Raw genomic sequence first — 22261 nt, forward strand, 5'->3', positions numbered from 1 at the left:
GCTCAGATGGCAAAGAATCTGCCTACAGTGCAGGAGAGCCGGGTTTGATCTCTGGGTGGGGAAGATCCCCCGGAGAGCGAATGTCTACCCTTGCCAGTATTCTTGTCTGGAAAATCTCATGGACAGAGGAGGCTGGCGGGTTACAGTCACAGAGTCGCAAAGATTCAGACATGACTGAACGACTAACACTTTCACACTTTCACTTTTTCTCAAGTCTCTCATAAACTGATTCATGTTATACATACAGAAGGTGGGTGTAATATTTTTGGTAAATAAATGTGGAATTCTTTTGTAAGAGGAAAAAAAAGAGATACATTGATCTTTCTAAAGAGGCACTTGTTGAATTTAGTTGGATGTTAATGACTATTTTATTTTTGTAACTTATTTGTGAGGACTCTCTTGTGTGCATCTATCTTTTATATTGTGTTTTCCCCCTTGTGCTCAGCCCCCAGGGCTAGTTTGTAAAGACACTTGTCCATGCTGTGCTGTGCTTAGTCGCTCGGTCATGTCTGACTCTGCTACCCCATGGACTGTAGACCTCCAGGCTTCTCTGTCTATGGGGATTCTTCAGGCAAGAATACTGGAGTAGGTTGCCATGCCCTCCTCCAGGGAATCTTCTCAACTCAGGGATTGAACCCAGGTCTCTCGCATTGCAGGCAGATTCTTTACCGTCTCAGCCACCACTGAAGTCCAAGAATACTGGAGTGAGTAGTCTATCCCTTCTCCAGGGGATCTTCCCGACTCAGGATTCTAACCAGGGTATCCTGCATTGCAGATGGATTCTTTATCAGCAGAGCTACCAAGGAAACCCATACTTGTCCATTATTTTATGTTTTTATAAAATATCAGCTTCAGTCATGTGAAATTCCCAATTTAGGAATCAAAATGGTCCAATGCTAGCAATTTTGATTTGACCTAAATAGAATTGTGAAATAAATGTCATGACAAAAATTTTGAAATACCAATCAGCAATATTTTTTTATTTCTGCATAGTCTTTTGCAGTTCTTTTACTTGATGGAGGTGATTGGTCCTGGGGATGGATGTGGCATCCTTGGTGTCCCCAAAGCCTAAGCTCTCTGACAGTGGTTTCAACTGAATAGAAGGGGGAAGACTGGTTGTCACAACTGGGGAAGGAGTGAATGCTACTGGCATCTAGTGGGTAGAGACCAGGGATGCTGTCAAACATTCTACAGTGCTCAGGACAGCCCTACAACAGAGAAGCATACAGCCCAGAATGACCATAGCCCCTGCCTCAGGGGAATTTAGGAAAGTTAAGAATAAACAAAATATTTCGGAGAAACATCAAGGAAGGACAGATTCCCTCCCTCCCACACATCTTTCTTTTTCCACCAAGACTAGAAAAAATATTGTGTCAAATCAGCAGTGAGAGAGAGAGAAAGCAGGAGGCAGCTTCTCTGTTCTCTAGGAATTTATTCAGAATTTGCCTAGAGCAAGCATTAGGGGAACTACAAAATGTGCTGGACACGTTTTATAAACTATTTCAGAATAAAGTGTGAAATTAGCATTTCAGCCCGATTCATTCTTAGTGATTATTTATTCGCTGACATCAAGTGGTCTCCCAAATGCCACTTTCTCTGAGCTATCTCGGCTGCCATAGACAGGAACCAAGTGTCAGGAAAGAGCAAGCATCTAGAAAATGCTTCCAGACTCTAAAGGGATCTTGAATGCTTCATCTCTGACTCTAACCTGTTCAGGTTTCCCAACTGCTCACATTTTGACATGTGTTTATCTGAGGTAGGATTAACAAACAGCCCTATTCATTCATTAATCCAACACCTCAAGCTCAGAGTATACACAGCTCTTGTCATTAATCCCCTCTATCTTTTCATGGCAGCTGCTGAAATAAACCACTCCAGGCAATTATAATTGCCTTTAAAACCTCATCCTACAGTAGAAAAGGGTCTCAAAGATTTGGGGGTAGGAAATTATAAATGCAAGAGTAGGGTGCATTTTTAATTTTAAATATTCAAATGAACTTGATTTTCTTGATTTACATAAAAATTTTTGTTTTTATAATATTTATAAAAACATTTTCCTGAATGCCTTTAAACTAAAATAAGCTTTATTTTTTTTTAAGAGTGTGTTTGGGATTGCAGGGTAAGAGAATGAGGAGAGAATAGAAATGGTACAAAATATGCCCCGAAGAAAGATTTGTTCTTTTTTTTTTTTAGAGGATACAAAAATTCTTCCCACTCTTGAATTTCTGGAACAAATAAATTGGAAAGGATTCCTCTTCTGAAGGACTATCTTTAAGGATGTTTCTATTTCTATAGGGAGATCCCAGTGGAAGGCAGAGTAACATAAATTGTGATGATTATGCAGTGGAGAACTTCAGAGAGTTCTACAAATTAATTGTTAAGCATAGGCATTATTAAAAATTAAATTATATAAACTTAGAATTAAATTACATTAGAGACAAATGTAATAAATACTCAAAGTACATCCCTGACTAATTATTTGATGATATTTTACTGCTGTGCATTTTATCTGTAGGATGGATGGTGGTGGTGGTGTAGCTGGTAACTCATGTCCAACTCATGAGACCCCATGGACTGTAATCTGCCAGGCTCCTCTGTCCACGGGATTTCCCAGGCAAGAATACTGGGGTGGGTTGCTATATCCTTCTCCAGGAGATCTTCCCCACCCAGGGATCAAACCTGGATCTCCTGCATTGCTGGTGGAATCATTATCCACTGAGCCACCAGGGAAGCCCTGTAGGAGGGATATGTTATCTAACAATGTGCTATAGTACACCTCTGCCTAACTCCACATTCTCTGACACCATGATAGAAGTTGAAACTAACCGCAGTGGAAATATTCACACCAAGGAAATTGGCAAATGCTACCAATCAGGTTTTTCTTAATCTAACCTACTCCCTCTCCATCGACTGTTAAATATTTACCAGCGCACCAATGCTAGTAACTATAACAACATAAACAAGAGTCCCTGGAAAGCACCTGTCACACTGTTATCATAAGTAGGAATATGATAGGAAGTAAGTAGGAAAAACCAAAGTGAACTGACTTCGCTAATGGTGGATGCAAGGTTCAAGACCTCCATTCTAAGACAAACAGGCAAGGATTAGGCTGGATGGTAGTGCTCTCCTAGGTGTTCTAGGCTTCTTAAAGAGAAAACTTTATGACAGGTGAGAAAGTGTCCTACAAGTAGAATATGACAGAGTAGGGAAGACTTTGAGATGAGGAGATGATGAGGTGAAGAGTAGAAAGCTAAGGTGATGCCTCACTATGGTTTGTCATATGACTGCACAATCACTCTACTTCTCCAACCAGATGTTTCAAGGATTTAAAGAAAGAAGTGAAAAAATTAGGTTGCATTTTAGGAAGACATTTCTGGTGTCTGGATGGAGTTTGGGAGTCAGGGGCAGCCTGGAGACAGGGAGACTTGTCAGGATGCCGAGGCTTCTCATGCCAGTGAGACACTGAGGACAGAAAGCAATTGCGCAGGGCTGGAGGGAGAGTTTTCTAATCTAGGTGTCTTTGGCTAAAGGCACACTTCCAAGCAGGCTTCCCCAGTGACTCCGAGGTGAAGAATCTGTCTGTAATGCAGGAGACTGGGGTTTGATCCTTGAGTCAGGAAGATCCCCTGGAGGAGGGCATGGTAAGCCACTCCAGTATTTTTGCCTGGAGAATCCCATGGACTGAGGAGCCTGGCAGGTTTATAGTCCATAGTGTTGCAAAGAGTTAGACACAACTGAAGTGACTGAGCATGCACACACACTACCAAGCACATATTAGGCACTCAGTGATTACCTGGTCAGTAAAAGAAAAATGGTTCAATCATGTTATTTTCTGCATTCTACAGTCCCTCCTCAGGGTTAGGATTGGTTTTGTTCCAAGGCAGTAGAACAGGCTGAATTACATTTGCATGATCACCTAGTCCACCTTTCAGTTGAGGTTATGGTTATTTTTCAATAAAATGCATCATACGTACATTGAAATTTTCTCAGAAATGAAGGAAAAATTAGCAGTATAGTTCAGAGCAGTGGCTTCTGAACCATGACCAAGATCCAAAATAAGAAATACACGTTTTAGCATGACTCAGTATATGTATGTATTTTAAAAATGTATGTATGTAAAAAATAATAAACTAAACTAACATTTGCATAAAATATTTTTTATTTTTATCGTGTACAAAATACATGGATAGTTTTTACTCTATTCTATTTCTTTATAAAATGCTATTCAAGGCTCTCTAAATTGATTTCATGATCCATCAATGAACTACACCCCACAAATTGTAAAACACTCCTTTTGCAGGATGAGAAAATGCTGTTTATATGTTTTATTCAGACATATCACATTCATCTGAACAGCAAATAAACATTTAATAGAAGAAATTAAATGTATAAGAATGTTTATAAAACAAACAATAGAATGAGGACATTGATAATATCCAGTCATAGAAAATGTTAGCCTGCCACCAGTAGCTATGCAATTCTTCATTTTTGACAACATAGTAATCTTTGATGGCAAGTCACTGTCCTGTTCAGGAATGTTCCAGATCTGGCAATTTTTGTCAGTGGCACATTTAGGACTCTGTCATATCACATGTGTGTGACCCACCTGCTTTTACAGTAAGAGCCAACAGTGCTTCTAGATGGCAACTGATTTTTCCCCAAGATGGCAACCAACTTTCCCATCAGGTTTTCGGTTTCAAGTAAAGTGTGTGTGCATGCGGCTCGCTCAGTCATGTCCAACTCTTAGTGACCTTATGGACTGTAGACTGCCAGGTTTCTCTGTCCATGGGATTTTCCAGGCAAGAATACTGGAGAGGGTTTCCATTTCCTTCTCCAGGGGATCTTCCTAACCCAAGGATTGAACCTGTGTCGCTTGCATCTCCTGCACTGGCAGGTGGATTCTTTACCACTACGTCACCTGGGAAGCCCACTCTCAAATAAACCTAAAGCCAAACTCAAACCAGTGAAAGGAACTCATTAGTATAAGAACATGGGAACAATACAGAAACCTGTGCTTGGTGCCCTGCTGTCAGTACATGAAAAAGAAGATTGATTAATTTCTTCATTTAGCTTAGGTTGTATAAGTGTAAATTAATAAAATGAATTTGAAAAGTAGATACATAGATAAGCACAAGGCTATTCATTTGGATCCTTGAAGCTCAATCTACCATAATAAATTATTTTTTAAAACTCTTTACCTTAGCTCCCTGTGCCTTTCTTCCCCAGGCTGCTCACTATCAATCTCCCAGCCTGGTCTCAAGCCCTGCTTTGGATAAATTCACAAATCTGTGGAGAAAGATGTCATAGGTTCTGATCTACAATTGATGATTACCCTGCAGAACTTTAAATTCATTTGTAAAAGGGAATCAAGATGACCCTGTCAGTAGCTGCTTCTCCTTGGAGTTGAGAGAGCTCCAGCAAGTCCTTCCTGCTGAGACAGCCAATGATGGCCAAAGCTTTTTTGGTTAAGCGTTGTTATTAAAGACAGCTCACCAAATCATTGCTATGACAGAGGCTTTGTGTTTCCCTCTTAATGAGACAAAAATGCTTTGATTAATTATATGATAATATGTCAGTAGGAACTTGGGAAATGCTTCAGGTGGCTAGAAAGCAGCCTGGAACTTTGAGCAACAAACGCTTGGATGAACTCAAGCATTCCGAAGCTTTCCTGTACTTAATATGTTACATTGTTCTGTTGATATGTAATGTCACAGATGGTAATATTAGTCATGAAAGAACAAAGAAGCCAAGTTCATAGCCAAATGAAAGTTAAAAGGAGGGGACAAAAAGTGCACTTACCCCACCGACAGGTTTTTCTTATTGAAAACATCTTAAACACCATGGAACACCTTCCCAAGATCCATGTGTTGGCACAAGCAGATGGGAAAGATTGTAAATCTCAAAACTGGCTTAGCTCCCACTCAAGAACTAAAGCAAGGAGTGTGGTGAAATCAAATTCAGCACTGAATGGATGATCCTAATTTAACAATGGGCAGCCTTCCCACAAATTCTCATGCAAACCAGTGGTTGCTTCCTCTTTTTTTAATTAACTACACAGCCTTTTCCAACCAGAAGATTTAAATGTTTACTTCTGTTTGCTTTGCGTCATTTGCATTTCTTTCGATTCTAAAAGGAAATTAACCCTTTAGGCCTAGGAGGGCATCCCATGGAAGAGATTGGGGGAAAAAAACTGACAAAGAGAAGCTCTCCATTCTCCACGTTTACTCTTGTCCAGCTGAATGAGATGACTGGTATTTTGAATGGTAACAATAGTGGAGTAATTTACATGCAATTGACAGCTTTTCTCTGAAAACTGGAAGATAGAAAGCAAAGTCTAGATTCAACTAATGCTGCTTTTATGAAAAAAAAAAATCCTTAAATCCCTAAGAAGGAAGAGCAGATTAGATATTGAGTCATGTAGAGCAATGTAAAAGGTAAATTCCTTTTCTACATGAGAAATCACAGAGAACTCTTCTACCCCTCATCTTTCAGATGAAATGTAGGGAGCAAAGAGAAAAGAGGAGTATTTCACCTACTCAGTATCTCTACTGTTGATTCATTTTGACAGATGCATTCTCCTTGTCTAAGGCACCTGGGCTATGACTAAGAGAGGGCGCGGTAGCTGACTCTGACTACAGGAGCTATATTTGGAGGCTGCAGCAACAGAGAAGAAGAAGGGCTGGCTTGGGTACTCTAAATGGTTGTAGTACAGGATAATTAGATGGAATTGTACACGGAAAAAATTTGTTAGAGTTACCAAAAATATTTCCTAACGAGAAGCCTGTTGTGCTCTGAAGTAGTCAAAGGGATGCAATGAATATTTCATCTCTTGAAACATTTAACAGAGAAAGGGATGCAGGAATAGAAAGTATATCTTAGAGCTATTTTCTGGTGGGTAAGACTGGAGATCATCCATCTTCCTGGTCTTTATTTCTACCTCAACTAATAGGGTGGAAAGAGTGACAGTATGGACACATAAACCATATCATTATATGAGATCAAATCTTCACATGTGAAGCGGTGGAGATAAATCTTACTTCTATGCCTAATGTGAAAGAGTAAATATTCTTGACTTTTTCTGCTACATGGTTGCCTTTAACTGATGATTCTGCTGCAAATACTAAAGGTATTTCTAGTTCTAGAAAAGTAAGTGAAAATTTTTAATTTATTGATAGTGAGTTCAGTTAGTTTATGAAGGATAAAAGAATAGTACTCATGAATTTTGAGAAAGAAAATGATTAAAGGTAGCTTTGATCATGAGAGGAATTGTCTAAAGAGAAAGGACTATTCCAGAGGGAATAAGAGAGCACTAGGTTTTTGATCTAGTACTCAGTTCAGTTCAGTTCAGTTCAGTCGCTCAGTCGTGTCCGACTCTTTGTGACCCCATGAACCTCAGCACACCAGGCCTCCCTGTCCATCACCAACTCCCTGAGTCCACCCAAACCCATGTCCATCGAGTCGATGATGCCATCCACCCATCTCATCCTCTGTCATCCCCTTCTCCTCCTGCCCTCAATCTTTCCGAGCATTAGGGTCTTTTCCAATGAGTCAGCTCTTCGCATCATGTGGCCAAAGTATTGGAGTTTCAGCTTCAACATCAGTCCTTCCAATGAACACCCAGGACTGATCTCCTTTAGAATGGACTGGTTGGATCTTCTTGCAGTCCAAGGGACTCTCAAGAGTCTTCTCCAACACCACAGTTCAAAAGCATCAATTCTTCGGCACTCAGCTTGCTTTATAGTCCAACTCTCACATTCATACATGACCAGTGGAAAAACCATAGCCTTGACTAGACGGACCTTTGTTGGCAAAGTAATGTCTCTGCTTTTAAATATGCTATCTAGGTTGGTCATAACTTTCCTTCCAAGGAGGAAGCGTCTTTTAATTTCATGGCTGCAATCACCATCTGCAGTGATTTTGGAGCTCAGAAAAATAAAGTCAGCCACTGTTTCCACTGTTTCCCCATCTATCTGCCATGAAGTGATGGGACCGGATGCCATGATTTGAGTTTTCTGAATGTTGAGTTTTAAGCCAGCATTTTCACTCTCCTCTTTCACTTTCATCAAGAAGCTCTTTAGTTCTTCTTCACTTTCTGCCATAAGGGTGGTGTCATCTGCATATCTGAGGTTATTGACATTTCTCTCGGCAATCTTGATTCCAGCTTGTGCTTCCTCCAGCCCAGCGTTTCTCATGATGTACTCTGCCTATAAGTTAAAGAAGCAGGGTGACAATATACAGCCTTGATGTACTCCTTTTCCTATTTGGAACCAGTCTGTTGTTCCATGTCCCGCTCTAACTGTTGCTTCCTGACCTGCATACAGGTTTCTCAAGAGACAGGTCAGGTGGTCTGGTATTTCCATCTCTTTCAGAATTTTCCCCAGTTTATTGTGATCTACACAGTTAAAGGCTTTGGCATAGTCAATGGAGCAGAAATAGATGTTTTTCTGGTACTCTCTTGCTTTTTCGATGATCCATCGGATGTTGGCAATTTGATCTCTGGCTCAGTTAGTTAAATTAGGGTTTATATGCTATGGTTTACTTGACTAAATTTTTTTTTAACCTTTTAACTAGTTGTTTTCCTCTTGCACTCTCAGTGATGTGACTACTTAAAGACACATAGTGTTTTTTTCAAATTTCAGATTCTGATTCAGTAGTCTGAGGATGGGAACTTGATTCTGGATTTGTAATAAGCTCCCATGTCATACTGTGCATGGACTACACTTTGAGTAGCAAGTGTGATATCACTGCCTGCTCTTAATCCCACATTATTCTGTGGATACAAACTGGTAATAGGTATTTTTCTTATTTCATGTACATGAGGTATGAATTAATGTTATGTTTCATTATTTTTCATTATGTTTCAGTCCTCTTATATTTCCTACAGTCATATCAAAACTCTGATGGCATATTATTAAATCATTTAAATACAGTATTCCTCAACCCTGGGTGCACATTAGAATCACCTGGAGACCTTTTGAAACATACAAATGCCCTTCCCCTACCCAAAACCAATTAAGAATTTCTGGGAGTAAGGCCAACACATCATTTTTCTCCACATCTTTTTATGAGAAAACTTTTCAAGTTTACAGAAAAGTTGAAAGAATAGTCTACTGATTGCCTCTATATGCAGCATAGTTGAAAGAATAGCTTGATGATTACTCATAAACCCCTATACCTAGATCCAACAACTGTTAACAATTTGCTGTAATTATTTAGCTATACATTTTTGCTTTATATAAGTCTGTGTTTCTCGATCAGGGACAATTTTGCCCTCAAAGGGACATTTAATACTGCCTGAAGAAACTTCTGGTTGTCACAACTTGGGGGCAGAATAAGTATGGGATGCTGATATCTAGAAGGCAGAGGTCAGGGATCCTGTTGAACATCCTATAACAGACAGGACAGTCTCCTTCAGTAAAGAATTTTCCTACCCCAAATGTCAGTCATGGTGAAGTTAAGAGACCCTGATATGTGAAAATATTTTGAAGCCATATTCACTTTTCACTCCTAAATACTTCAGCATTTCCCAAAATGATGTTCTCCTACATGACCACAATGTAATATCACTCTTAAGAGAATGAACAGTGATTCCTTAATATCTTCTAGTACTGAGTTATATTCAGATTTTCTCCATTGTACCCTAAATTTTTTTTATAATTTTTGAACCTCAGTCCAATTAAGTTTTGTGTCACATTTGTTTTCTTTCTTAGCCTTTAAGATCTAGATTAGTCTTCCAAACATTTTTTTAAGAGATCAGTCTAGTGGTTTGACATCTGGGATTTGGTTGGGTGTTTGCTTTTGTTTGATTGCCTAATTTGGTTTTCTATCCCTTGTTTTTCCTGTGAAGTAGATAATAGTTGTATATAAAGGCTTCACTAGATTCAGGTAAATATTCTTTGCAAGAATATTTAAAGTGACTCTGTACCTATGTTACATCATAACAGGAGCTACCATAATTCCTGGTTTCTCTCTAGCAGTGTTGCTAAATTTGATCACTTGGCTCTGGCAGTGACTGATCTCATTTTAAAGTTCATTTTCCTCTTTGTGATGAGTGAATCACTCTCTTTGGCATAATTCTTTGGCACCTATGAGTATCCTAGCCCCCAACAATTTTCACCTTAGTTTTGGCATCCACTTTTGTTCCTTGCCTGAATTACTGGAGGTTGCAGACAATTCCATTTCTTCACTTATTAATGTAATGAACTTGCACAGATAATTCATGAGATTATCAACCATTAGGTGGAAGATGGATTGAAAGTCACCAGGTTGAAATCTATTTCTTCATTTATTGTGAAGAAATTATTTTTAAATTTTACAATCTTCACTTGTTAGCTTGAATTCTCTTATGAGAAAAGAGCCTTGTTTGATCAACTGGAAATGAGCTACAGTTTCTTCAAAAAAGGCAGGATTATGTTTATTTCTTTCCTTTAATTCTCAACTTTCAGCTTAAATTTCAGAATAAAGAGTTGATATGATAGTCACTTATTGACTAATTATTTCTAATAGCAGACTTTAATGCAGCTCAACATATCCATGACACAGCAGGGAGTATCACCAATTTTATGCAATCATGAAAAAAAAATCTACAAGATTTTCTTTTCTTTAAAATGGACTTTGAAAATACCATATATATTGGTATAGATGTTGGTGCATATATACGCAAACTTCTTTTGAACTTTTAGAAAAGGAATATACCTTCAGCAAAGATACTTCTGGAAGGAGAAGGGATTGAAAGTCGCCAAGGTGCAATCTATTCCTTCATAAACTGGACGAATCGCTTGTTTAGTCTCTCCTGAATCGATGGGTGGTAAGTGATGTGTGAAAGCCAAACTCGTTTCAGACAATAGTTGAACAAATATTCAGTAAGGTTCTTGGATTCAGACTGTTATGTTTGGAAATCATCATTTTCCACAAGAGAAAATGAACACATTACAGGAAGTAACTGGAACCAGTTTCACTCCTTTGTTTCAAAGCCTCAAATTCTTTATTTCTGAGCTTAGAGTCTCATCTTGGTCGCTTTTCTTTGGGAATAATAGCTTTTCATCTACCGGAACCTTTTCTTTCATTTTGACAAGCTACCCCTGATTCTGAGGCCATATTCTAAGTCTGAACCTGGGGAGGCAAAAGGTAGTTTTTTAAAATTCATTGTCTTAGGTCTGACCATAACAAAGAGGTCTGCCTAGAGTTCATAACGTGATAAATTTGTTTTTATGATGAATAAATGGGCACTTAGCACAAAGAGTTGCAGGCATCATCCAGATGTCTCAGAACTTGAACACATGGAATTGGTCACATGGATGCTTCTACTAAATGAATGTACTGTTTACCGAGAAGATGCATTTTTTCAAGATCTGGAAAGTCTAACAGTATCTGGCAGCTCCTTCATTTTCAAGATAACCCTGTCAGTTTCTGGTTATGGGCAGGGGTGGGGGTGGGGTACCAAAGGAGATGGCTTGGTAATTTGCTGAAATTGGGTAGAGATGTCATGTTGGTGCCTCAAGTGAGAGCACAAATAAGCTTTAGAGGAAGGAACCTAGATTTGTGTGACTTTTGGTCACTTAAGGACCTAAATGCTATGGGTGTGAGGAAAGAGAGAGAAGGGGAGAAAGCAAAAAGTGATGAAAAAAGAGTTATCTGGACAGCAAAGCAATTGGTTTAATTCAGTCAGACTTTCACATTTCAAATCATAGTTTGGTTAGGTCCTTAATTTTTTAGCCAAGTAACTAGTGACTCCCTAAGGACCTCTTAACTCATTATTTGCTTTTAAAGATGGGACATCAAAGTAACCACTTCTAAAGTTATAAAACAATCTTCTCGGTAGGCTTTTCTTGGTCTGTAAGGTTTGACAAACTGACAGTTTGTTGTCTTGACTTGGCTAGGGCTGTGTTCTATTTCTCATTCTTGTCCTTGTCATTGATGGCAGAGGAGACTGTCACCAAATAATATTTGGTCATCCTCAAAAAAAAAAAGAATGGAAAGGAAAACACTGAGCAAATGACTTTTCAATTTTGTTTTCATTGAACTGAGAGAATCTCTTTATTTCCTCTTACAGAACTGGCAGAGGCAGAAAAAAAAGGAGGCTACTTCCAGATGGATTTAACACCATGAGCATTTTGATCACCTTGCTTGTGCTGTTGAGGCAAAATGCTAATTTTGCTAATTTTACCCTGAGATTCAAAAGCTCCATGACAGAACCAACCACACTGATTTGTAATTTAAATATCTATTAATATATAAAAAACATGTGAGAAGTCCTTTAGCTAACAGTAGCATTGCAGCTTTAAAGCACTTTTCTCTCTGTAGGAAGAAATGCAGTCTCATTAGAGAAGGTAAGATATTTTAGAAATATCAAGGAGCTTGGGCTACTAGATAGGATGCTATACCACTTCACCCTTTTCTTTTCAAAATTATATTTAAGTATGTGTGTAATGCAATTTCTTGTTGTTCAGTCACTAAGTCATGATCAACTCTTTGCATAATACAATCCTTATGTTTATAATTATTTAGTATATTACCCATGTAATATTAGTGAATACTTATAAATGCCCAATAATACACAAATAAAAATAGTTACAACCCAAAAAAGAAACACCATGAAAAATATAGTAGAAAACAGAAATGATTTACGCAAATTTCAGTAACAATTGATCAGTATTGTTAGCTTCACAGGGTCCCATTGGAAAAGCCATAAGACTAAAGTGGAGTTTTTGAGTTGTAGAAAATTATGAAGTTTCTCAGGCATGGTCCCTCATTTTTTGCCCACCAGTCCTATTATTTTTTACTTACTTGGTGAAATCACTCATTAACTCAACAGATATTTATTACATACCTACAGTGTGCCTGGCATTAGGACAGATTTTTAGGACTGAAAGTAATAATTATACCCGAAGGCTCCTGGGGAATTTCCATCAGGTGGATATATTAATAAAGCTAGTGAATTTAATCATGAGTTTTGAGTGCTACACTAGAGGTAAATTCAGAGGTGTTGGAGCTTCAAGTAAGCGAGAGGCAAGTTCAGTTTCTTGAGAAAGCTAGTTTGGGATAGCGTGAAAATTGGAAAGTGACAGCGAGAGTTGCTGCTACTTTCAAACAGTCACTGCTGCTTCTTAATAGTGGAAATGGTTTTCTGAGCTCAGCCTCCGATGGTCAAACTTGAACAGTGTATGTATGTATAGTTTTAGTTTGATATTTCCTTGGGCGGACAATTGCCTTCCCATTTTCATTTACATAGTCCTAGAATAAACAGAGGTATCAAGACTATGGGAATAAGTGAGGGCGTCATTTGACACAGAAGGAAAACCTAGGCCACAGTACACAGGGCACAGCAACCTAAAGGTGACAGGTGCCAGCAGAAAGGGAAAGATGACACAAAGGGCCACAGAAGGAAAAAGATAAAAGAAGCTGCCAAAGGGGGGTGCGTGGGAATAAATACTTTTGAAAGTGCTTAACTTAAAATTATGCCGAGGGGACCTGCTGTTGGACATTAAAGTAGGAACTGTAGCTAAGCCCCCGAGAGCAAGGGGCTATTGTTGTTTGGGGAAGGAAGTTTATGCCAAGCCGGTTGTATGATAAAATCTGTTATGAATTCTCTCCATCTCAACATTATATTAACACACAGGGGCTCATTTTCAAAGGGCTCCAGAGGAAGCAAGTCACCCTACTCCCACAAATAAATAGGAGTTGTGTGTCTGAAATTCCTCAAAGCACTGAACAAGTGAGCCCCCTTTAATGTCATTATATATTTTAACCATTTGAAACCAATTTATAACAGACATGAAAGTATTCTGTCTGCAGAGGAGTTGGCACGGAACACTTCCCACGTTCAGCATTCCCTATGCACCTCGTTCACAGCTCCCCTGTGTTGGTGAACTTTCCGAGCTTTTCTTCAGTCGTTCATTGCGTGAGGAGGCATTTTCCAGGAAGCATGAAGATTATAATTACAGTCTACCTCTGACTACACAAACCCTCAGGAGTCTCTGAGATTCTCTCTCTGTGTTTTAGGAGGTTACACTTTAAAAAATAGCAGGGAATTCTCACTTCAATCTAGACAACAGTCCACTTCTCTTTTAGATGTGGACACTGCAAGTTTACAACTGCTCCTCTGTCCAGAAGGTTGTGAGGGAGCCTTGGGAGTAGGAGAACTGGATCATCGCCTCTGGGACTTTGATGTTTCACTGGTCTCAGAAAAGCTCTGGAATCTTCCGGTGCTGCCTCTTTCCCTCTTCTCTTCCTCCCTCCCCTCCTACCTTCCCTTCATCTTTCCTTTTGTTCTTCTTGTCTTCCTTTATCCTTTCCCATTCTCTTTTTCCTGTTATACCGCAAGGAACAAAGAGCAACGCAGGTATTTTATACATTTAAAGAAGCCAACTGCAAAGGACTTGTGCAGACATATGTCAAAATCTCTCCAAACCTTCTTCCAGATAAATGAAGATTACATATTCAAAGTTACACACTGCAAAGTCAGTTGATACTTAGACTAGAGATGCTACTTCAAGGTTGAGAGCCCTCTTTAGTGCTGATGGCTTGGATCAATCCCCCTGTCCCCAACTTTGTTCAACACGGGCAACAATGGACCACAATGATATACTGGCCCCTCCTCCCTTTTTTTTCAAAATTCATTTTTTAAAACAAATTCAAGATTTAATAATATAACATGAGTAAGAACAACAATTTCACGCAGACTAACTAAAAGTAGGAAAACAGCCTGATACTCCAAGTAGGCAGCACTTGGATTCTTGGATCTAGCCTATACCTTCCTAACAACTGTTACCATGATGGTGATGGTGATGGAGATGGTGATGCTGGTGATGATGACGATGATGATGTTAACCACACTCAGTTTTTCATTTTATCACCTAACTGCTTCAGGAGTCTCACTGCCTGGGGAGAAAACTTGACTCACTGACCTCCCCTCGTTTAGGCTTGTCTTGCATTCTGCTCATGTTCCATGGCCCCCTTCCTGTCCCGTTCTGTAATGGATGTTGTGGTTGCCATCTCTTCACTGTACATGACTGGCCCAAGCCCACTGGGGACATTTCATCCCCCTGTCAGTATCAGTGCAGAGATGAGCGGGCTCCAGGCTGTTTGGGACCTAGCTATATAAGGAAAGTGTTACCCTGCATCGACTAGGAAGAGATTACCCTCAACCTCTCCCCACCACCACAGTAAACAAGAAACCATGTTGCTCTGTTGCTGCTGGCAGCCATCTTGGGACCATAAAGAAAAGGGTGATAGGATGAAACTGATGCCCTGAGAGCAGAGAAAGGAACCAGAAAGAAGTGGTGCATTGTCCTGGCACTGGCTCACCCCTTACCCCACTTCTGGACTTCCTGTTATGTGAAATAATACACATCCTTATTTAAGTCAATTTAAGGTCTGTTCAATGAAGCCAGAAGCATTCAAGAAGCCAAGAAGCCACATGACTCTACATCTGACTCAAGTAAGATCTCTCAGCTTCCCTGGCAATGAAAACAGGTTACTGATGTCTAGTTTCTCACTTGCATTAAAAACCTGCTCCATTGCCTGCTTTCTTGCTTGCATCACCTCCTGTCTGTATCAATAGGCACTTGAAAATGAACACATTAAGGGACTTCCCTGGTGGTCCAGTGGTTAAGACTGCCTCCAAGCAGCAGGTTCAGGTTTGGCCCTGGTTGGGGAGCTAGGATCCCGCAGGCCTCACAGCCAAAAACCCAAAACATAAAAACAGTGAAATATTGAAAGAAATTCAATGAAGACCAAAAAATGAACACATTTAAACATTCTGTTGGTTGTATCTCAGAAATATACAAAAACATACAAAAATCCCCCCTTACTCTGATTTGGGACAGTATTTCTCTTGCCTGGATATTGCAGTTGCCCCCTAATGCCTCCCACTCTCCCATACCCCCCGCCCTCACCCTACCTTGCCCCATGCCCATGTGATTTTCCACAGGGAGGCAGAATGACCTTCAAAAGCTTAGGTCACACCCTGCCATCTCTTCTTGTGAAGACTTCCCTGGCCAGTCCCCACCCAGCTTGCTTTATTTTCTGTGCTTTATTCCACATCTCTTGCTCCATCCAAGGGCCTGTATAATTCACTCATTTATTTATTTCTTACATGTCTTCCCTTACTAGTATATAGGACTGTGAAGTCAGGGATTTATTGACTCCCGTATCAGCTGTTCTCAGACTAATGCCTGGTACAAAGTCAGCATTCAATACATCTTTGTTGAACAAATGAAATTTTTAATTTTTAAATTATGAACCCTCCCAAGGCTTCACACTTCATTCAAAATCAAAACCAAAGTCTTTGTAAGGTCTACCAGGCTGTTGGTAAGCTCCTCTTCCCCTTTCTCAGGGGCTCTAACCCTGGACACCTTACCAGTCTTGGGAGGGCAAGGCAACTTCTACCTGAGCCCTTGTCTCCTTCTTGCTCCTGCTGCTAGGAAGCTCCTCTTGCAGACATCTCCCCAGCTTCTCCCTATGTTCCCAGGGTTTTTGCTCAGATGACACAGCATCAGCATCTTTCCTGACCACCTGGCACAAAGTAACCTTGCCCTTCCTCATTTTTCTCTCAACCAGCATTTTCTTTCTCTAAGATGTTACCATGATCTTAAGTACTGTCTGCTTATTAGCTAATGGCTACCAAGCTGCACCACTAGAATCTAAGCTTCTAATTGGGAGCAATTCAGTTTGTTTGCCACTGTATTCTAGTCTGTCAAAGAGGAGTTGCTCAATAAATATTTGTTGAATGGATAAATAAATGAATGGTTTTGTGTGGGTTTTAAAAATTATTCCCTTTTACTACTACATTTATTACAAGAATTTTTCATGGTTTCACATTTGGCTCATAATTTTTATGGTATTTTTATGTGGAATAGGGATTTGTTGTTATGCAATCAATTTTGTCTCTTCTTTGGTAAATGAACTCACCCCAAAAGCCCTTCCTGACCTAAATATTTGTTAGAGACACACTCACACGTCTGCTTTCTTCAAGGATTTTATGGTTTTATTTTTTTCCTTTTAATCCTTTAATGTATTTGGAACTTATTGCTTATGTGAGCTAATTAAATAGAGCATTTTTTAAAAGAAATTTTTTTCTGTATATAATGTATTAAGATGGACAAATTCATTCAACATTTATTCTATTTCTTCTTTTTATTATAGATGATTCTAGGTTATTTATTCTATTCCACTTTTCCTTAGGATACTGTTTAAATTATTGAAATTTTATAACATGCCTTAATATTGCTCTTAGCTTTCTTTTTTAAAATTTTGATTCCTCCAAATTTTTTAGGCCGACTGTAGAATATGTTGTTCTTCATTTGCTGAGTTGTGTCTGACTCTTTGCGACGCTATGGACTATACCCTGATAGGCTTCTCCGTCAGGCGGAGGTTTTCCAGGCAAGAATCCTGGAGAGGGCTGACATTTCCTCCTCCAGGGGATCTTCCTGACCCAGGAGACAAACCTGCACCTCCTGCATTGGCAGATGGGTTCTTTACCACTGAGCCATTAGGAAAGCCCATAGAATTAATGTTAACAAAATTCTAAAATAATACTATTAAGGCTGGCTTAAAATGCATTGAACATCATTTTAAGTGGAGAAATAGTAGAACTCATTGCAATTTTCAGGGTTCTAATATAAAACAATCATTTGGTGAAAGTGTAGTCTGTTAGATTTCTCCACTGTTAACTTATTATTATTTCCCGATAACTAGCAACTATTTGGGGAACAACACATTGATACTGTGAAAATATTCTGTTTCTCCTCAAACTTTTGTTCAATAATTTTAGCATCCCTTGGAGCTTGAGTGAAATGATTACTACTGTGATGTCCAATGGTGACTTCCCTCATTCCTTCTACACTTATTGGTTGAAATTCTGCTGTGAGGATGAGTTGTCCCCTCTCCCCATTTATTTATTCAATTATGTATTTATAACATTAAGGAGGTGACATGGATATTTATTTTAGTGTATGATTATAATCCAATACCACTGCTATTTATTTCTTTTCTTGAACTGTGTCAGCTTTGGCCAGTGGGAGCTTGTCTAGGTTGGCTTCTTTGTTCTTTGCCATCCTCCATCCATGTGAGCACATCCTTACTCTCTGATTCCACAAGCTGCTCCAGGTTCATCTTGTCTTTTTCATGACCTAGCATTGAAGGTCATGAAGGTCATCTTTCTATAGTCAAAGAAAGATGTGGCTGATTCTTAACTCTCCAACAGTTGCTAAATAGTGTAAGGATAGTGGATTTATTTCTTTCTCCATATGCAGCCATATTTACGCTAGAGCTATGCTGATTAACTTACCATATCAAAGATAAATAGCTCAGAAATCAAAGAAAACCAATTTATATAATGTCTTCATGTGCCTATTTTTTAATTTTTTTTTTTAATTTATAACTTAGGCAAAATCTAACATGATTCTTGAGTTATTTATGAATACCAATGATCTAAGTTGCCAATTTCAGTAAGTAATCAGATCACTGCTGTCCATAGAATGAGGTGCAAGGGAGTCCGTCTTCTCTCTCTTACCCTCTCTTCTCCACCCTAACAGTGCCTGAGGCACTTCTATGACTCAAGGATCTACATAACACGATTCATAAGCAATTGACACTGAAGGTGTCCAATACTCTCATTTTAAGGATATATTTTACATATAAGTATATGGATTGAGGCTTCCTAGGTGGCTCAGTGATAAAGAATTCACCTGTAATGCAGGAGACACAGGTTCAATCCCTATGTCAAGAAGATCCCCTGGAGGAGGGCATGGCAACCCACTCCAGTATTCTTGCTATGAAAATCTCATTGACAGAGGAGCCTGGTGGGCTACAGTCCATGGGGTTGCAAAGAGTGGGACACGACTGAAGCAACTAAGCACACAAACTGAGGTTGAATGTAAAAAGTTCTCCAAGCTTACAGAGTTGGTGGTGGCTAAACTAAGGACTAAATTCTGTATTTGAAACTCACTCAAGTGTTCTTTTAGCTTCACCATAATGCTGAAGGTGGCAGGATAGTTTCATGTTCTACAGAATCTGGATAGAGTGAGCCCAACAAGTATAAGTTAAAATGGATAAAACCCATTTTAGACAATAAGCAAAAAGAACTGTGTTAATGATTAAATAAACTGCACTGAGGATAAGACTGAAAAGTAGAAATTGAACTTAGACCAAAGCCCACGGGATGGTAGAAGCATTACAATTTTATCATCTATTTTATGTGGGTTCTCCAAATCTTGCAAATACTTTGTTTTATTTGGTGAACTGACATTCTACATTTGCAAAAGTGAGGCTCTTTTGTCCTGGTAATTTTTAAGGTGAACTAGTATCATAAAGCAAGAGAGTTCCAGAAAAACATCTACTTCAGCTTTATATGAGAAAGCCTTTGACTGTGTGGACCACAACAAACTCTGGAAAATTCTGAAAGAAATGGGAATACCAGACCACCTGACCTGCCTCCTGAGAAAACTGTATGTAGGTCAGGAAGCAACAGTTAGAACTGGAACATGGAACAACAGATTGGTTCCAAATTGGGAAAGGAGTACGTCAAGGCTGTATATTGTCACCTTGCTTATTTAACTTATATGCAGAGTACATCATGAGAAATGCTGGGCTGGATGAAACACAAGCTGGAATCAATATTGCTGGGAGAAATATCAATAACCTTAGATGTGCAGATAACACTACCCTTATGGCAGAAAGCGAAGAAGAACTAAAGAGCCTCTTGGTGAAAGTGAAAGAGGAGAGTGAAAAAGTTGGCTTAAAACTCAATATTCAGAAAACTAAGATCATGGCATCTGGTCCCATCACTTCATGGCAGATAGATGGGGAAACAGTGAAAACAGTGACAGACTATTTTGGGGGGCTCCAAAATCACTAGAGATGGTGACTCTAGCCATGAAATTAAAAGATGCTTACTCCTTGGAAGAAAAGTTACCACTAACCTAGGCAGCATATTAACATGCAGAGACATTGCTTTGCCAACAAAGTTTCATATAGTCAAAGCTATGGTTTTTCCAGTAGTCGTGTATGGATGTGAGAATTGGATTATAAAGCAAGCTGAGCACCGAAGAATTGATGCTTTTGAACTGTGGTGTTGGAGAAGACTTTTGAGAGTCCCTTGGACAGCAGAGAGATCCAACCAATCCATCCTAAAGGAAATCAGTCCTGAATATTCATTTGAAGGACTGATGCTGAAACTGAAGCTCCAATACCACCTGATGTGAAGAACTGACTCATTTGAAAAGACCCTGATGCTGGGAAAGATTGAAGGCAGGAGGAGAAGTGGATGATAGAGGATGAGATGGTTGGATGGCATCACCAACTCAATGGACATGAGTTTGAGTCATCTCCAGGAGTTGGTGATGGACAGGGAGGCCTGGCATGCTGTAGTTCATGGGGTTGCAAAGAGTCGGACATGACTGAGCAACTGAACTGAACTGAACTGAGTATCGTTATAATCTCTACAGAAAAAACAAACAAAAGGCTCTTCAAATTATTCTTCGTTGTCAAAGTGAATTTCTTATCTTAGATACACAAGTAAACGTACATGTATGTAGACACAGATTAATAATATGGAAATTTTTCCCAACATTTTTTTGAGTTTGATACACTCAGTTTTTTTAATAGTCTCATCTTTCAGGTGATTAAACCAAACTCAAACTCGAAGTTTTATCTCAGTAGCAAATAAGCCTGTTCTGCTCTTTTTTTAAAAAAAATTAAACCTATCTTCTTCACAGAGCTTACTTTTGGACAGTGTCTTCTACTTTGCTTTAATGATTTTCCCATAGTTATTGCATTTTATTTTAAATATCAAGCTAATTTTATTCAGATAGTCAAGTTCAACAATATGTTGCCTACTGCCTGCTAAGTCGCTTCAATTGTGTCCAACTCTTTGTGAGGCCATGGATTGTAGCCTGCCAGGCTCCTCTGTCCATGGGATTCTCCAGGCAAGAATACTGAATAGGGCTGCCATTTCCTTCTCCAGCAACAATATATTATGTGTTGGTAAAACTGATAGGTATTAGCTACTGCTGCTGCTGCTAAGTCACTTCAGTCGTGTCCGACTCTGTGCGACCGCATAGACGGCAGCCCACCAGGCTCCGCCGTCCCTAGGATTCTCCAGACAAGAATACTGGAGTGGGTTGCCATTTCCTTCTCCAGTGCATGAAAGGGAAAAGTGAAAGTGAAGTCGCTCAGTCGTGTCTGACTCTTAGTGACCCCATGGACTGTAGCCTACCAGGCTCCTCCGTCCATGGGATTTTCCAAGCAAGAGTACTGGAGTGGGGTGCCATTGCCTTCTCCAATAGGTATTAGCAAAGTCTGGGAAATGGTAAAAGAGTAGAAATACTTTTTAAAAAGTGTAGAGAGATCTAAGATAAATGATACACCATTAGAGAAAATGTATGTCTTTAGAAGCATTTGAACACCTTGAGTTAGATGTTTATATGTATTTGACTTACAGGAGAGGAGGAAAATGGTATTATTCTAAGAGTACACATGAAGCCATTTAACCAAATAAGGAGTTGTAATCCTACAAAAAAATAAAGTCATGATTAGTGACTGACTATCTGCATACATGCTTGATGAGTTATTTATTGCTAAACAAGGTATCGAACAAAGCGAGTGGAGGTGATGGAATTTCCTGAAAGATGATGCTGTGAAAGTGCTGCACTCAATATGCCAGCAAATTTGGAAAACTCAGCAGTGGCCACAGGACTGGAAAAAGTCAGTTTGCATCCCAATCACAAAGAAAGGCAATGCCAAAGAATGCTCAAACTACCGCACAATTGCACTCATCTCGCATGCTAGTAAAGTAATGCTCAAAATTCTCCAAGCCAGGCTTCAGCAATACGTGAACTGTGAGCTTCCAGATGTTCAAGCTGGTTTTAGAAAAGGCAGAGGAACCAGAGATCAAATTGCCAACATCCGGTGGATCATCGAAAAAGCAAGAGAGTACCAGAAAAACATCTATTTCTGCTTTATTGACTATGCCAAAGCCTTTGACTGTGTGGATCACAATAAACTGTGGAAAATTCTGAAAGAGATGGGAATACCAGACCACCTGACCTGTCTCTTGAGAAACCTGTATGCAGGTCAGGAAGCAACAGTTAGAACTGGACATGAAACAACAGACTGGTTCCAAATAGGAAAAGGAGTACGTCAAGGTTGTATATTGCCACCATGCTTATTTAACTTATATGCAGAGTACATCATGAGAAACGCTGGGCTTGAGGAAGCACAAGCTGGAATCAAGATTGCTGGGAGAACTATCCATAACCTC

General features: G+C 39.4%; 1 long non-coding RNA gene across 1 annotated transcript in view; it reads left to right on the forward strand.

Annotated features, from left to right (window-relative positions):
• Positions 1-12940, forward strand: part of LOC145524865 (uncharacterized) — a 30198-nt gene extending 17258 nt beyond the window's left edge. Inside the window, exon 2 of the long non-coding RNA XR_014067898.1 lies at positions 12053-12940. This is a non-coding gene — a long non-coding RNA (uncharacterized LOC145524865). The remainder of the gene's footprint in view (positions 1-12052) is intronic.
• Positions 12941-22261: the final 9321 nt, after the last annotated feature.

The sequence above is a fragment of the Giraffa tippelskirchi genome, chromosome 10 (assembly GCF_054371585.1).
Source record: "Giraffa tippelskirchi isolate mGirTip1 chromosome 10, T2T-mGirTip1v1.2.pri, whole genome shotgun sequence".
Lineage (NCBI taxonomy): Eukaryota > Metazoa > Chordata > Mammalia > Artiodactyla > Giraffidae > Giraffa > Giraffa tippelskirchi.